Source organism: Lissotriton vulgaris, chromosome 1_1 (assembly GCF_964263255.1).
Source record: "Lissotriton vulgaris chromosome 1_1, aLisVul1.2, whole genome shotgun sequence".
In the NCBI taxonomy this organism is placed as follows: domain Eukaryota; kingdom Metazoa; phylum Chordata; class Amphibia; order Caudata; family Salamandridae; genus Lissotriton; species Lissotriton vulgaris.
The window spans coordinates 1,371,468,605-1,371,471,104 of record NC_141685.1 but is presented as its reverse complement, the minus strand read 5'-3'; the positions used below and the strand labels follow the sequence as shown (position 1 = coordinate 1,371,471,104).

Genomic DNA, 2,500 nt, shown 5'->3' with positions numbered 1-2,500 from the left:
TCCTTTTCAATATTTAAACGATCTAACAACAAATTATTTAAACACACATGATTATAAGATGTAGGTATACTGTACTTACTGACATAAATTATCGTTCTTGAACATATTTGCGGTAAGGGGAGCGGAGCTCTCCCCCAGGCCAATCAGAATGCAGATGAATGCAGTTGCAGTTGAGTGACCTGTGTTGTGGCTGTCTACAGGGAATGCACATATGTAGCTGTCTCGCAGCCCAATCCAGACGTCAATCGAAGACAGGTTTCAATGCAAATAGAGCAGTAAGTGCAGAGAAATGCTCACTCTCTAAAAATGGCATTTATACAATAGTAAGATTAAATCCAACCTCACCAGTAGATAGGATTTATCAATAAATAAATAAAGCTTCTCCTCTCTGATATGGAATTACCCCCCAAAAAGTATAAGGGAATACCCAATGCTAACCTATAAGAGGGGCAGACCTCACAGTAGTGAAAAATGTAATAGACTGTTTGATACTACTAGGACATACAAACTACCACAGTACATGTCTTACCTTTTACTTACATAGCATGATGCTCCTAGGACTACCTAGGGCCTACCTTAGGGGTTACTGATATGTAATAAAATTGGAGTTTAAGGCTTGGCAAGTAGTTTTAAATGCCAAGTCGAAGTGGCAGTATACTGCAGCACAGGCACTGCAGTAGCAGGCTTGAGACAGGTTTGAAATGCTATTTCTTTGGGCGGCACAATCAGTCCCTGGGTATATGGTATACCACTTTACAAGGGGCTTTCAAGTAAATTAAATCTGTCAGTCAGGTATACTCCAATTATACACATGATTAGGGAAGAAGCACGTGCACTTCAGCACTGATTAGTAGCGATAAAGTGATCAGAGTCCTAAGGCCAACAAAAAGATACAGCAAAATGCGGAGGTGAAAAGCAATAAGGTGGGGTTGGGACCACCTTAAGAATGCAAGGTCTAACAAAAACGAACTAAGGATAACATGAGTAAAACATCAGGTTTCTCTACAGCATTTGGTGAGACAAGTGGGCCTTCTTTTATCTTCCATAAATGCAATCCTTCCCGGACCCCTTTATTATATAGCTCTTCAAGGAAAAAATATAAAGCACTTACAAAGGAGCCTCAAATACTCAAAGATGGTAGACTTCTTTAATATGGGACATATACTAAAAGCAGCACGAAAACAGAGTGCAATAGGGTCCAAAAAACTTGAGTGACCCATGAGAGTATGCAAGCAAGTCTATGGTATTCCAAACTAGAGATATACGCATGCAATTTTTGTTTTTAGGAGAGATTGTGCCTGCTGAAAAAAACCTTATTTTTAAAAAGTGCATTGCAGAATATCAGGAATTTGCTGTGGGACACCTTGAAAACTTGCATACAGATTATGTGCACACACCTTGCAGTCAGTTGTTGTGGCCGAGTGGTTAAGGCGATGGACTAGAAATCCATTGGGGTCTCCCCGCGCAGGTTCGAATCCTGCCGACAACGAGAATCTTTTTAACATCGGCTACAATTTCAGAAGTTAACCTTTAGTATTTCTTCCATGTCAGTTTTATAAATAGGTGGCTTATTTTGGTGTCACTATTGCCATATCACATATTTATTATCGCTCCCGTTTTCATATCTTTGCTATAACTCTCGTCCTTCATTAGCGCTGGTGCAAACGCTTCAAATTATTATACCCTGCCTCTCTCGGTCATACCTGTGCATGCACTTGAAACTTACTTTACCAATAAAATAAGCAAATAGAGAAATAAAATAAAAGTGCTAGCTGGATTAGGCAAACACACTTCATAAAACTGCATTTTCTTTTCTATTCTCCCCCGTGTTACAAGCTTAACTGCTCCCTGTGTAATTTCTCTTAACCTGCTGTTCCTGGAAGAGAATTTCATCTACAAGCTCTTTCTGTGTTTGTTCCTAGTCTTTTCTTTCCCTTTTCTTAGATTTGTAACTGTTCCTTTACGTGCTCTATTTAGGCGCCATTAATCTCATTTGAGCTCCTTGTACCTGCTGCTGTTTTCTCCACACCTCATACTGTCTTTTCCCTCTTTCTCTCTTTCTCTGCGGTTGGTGGCTACTTTCCAAAGCGTCTGATGCCCCAATGTTCCTTCGTCTTGTTGTCAGACGTGAATTTGAAAAGCAACAAAATTAACAAGCCTTTACCACTCACACATGGCAGAAGTTTATAATTTAATTCAATGAGCTAAGAAAAGTGTGTTGTGGGGCCCCTACGAGCCATGGTGCTTGCTTCATCATAATTAGGCATGCAGTCATTAGCCACAGCTCTGATTATGGGTCACTGATGTCAGTTTCAATAATTCCTCAAAAACCTAACCATGCAGTCCCCCCTAACTGTGTAGTTATCTTGCTTTACTGCTGTTTGTGTGATTAGCTGGGAGGAGCTCACGGCAGCATCCTCACAATAAAAGTGTAGATGGACCGTTCCTTAACTCTGTCTTGCTTCACATACAGATGGCTTGAGGAGGTACAGGGGAGATG

General features: G+C 40.5%; 1 non-coding gene across 1 annotated transcript; it reads left to right on the top strand.

The window, feature by feature from the left end:
• The first annotated feature begins 1,407 nt into the window (after nucleotides 1-1,407).
• On the top strand, nucleotides 1,408-1,489 carry TRNAS-AGA (transfer RNA serine (anticodon AGA)). Its single transcript has one exon. It is a non-coding gene; the product is annotated as a tRNA-Ser (tRNA).
• The last annotated feature ends 1,011 nt before the right edge of the window (nucleotides 1,490-2,500 follow it).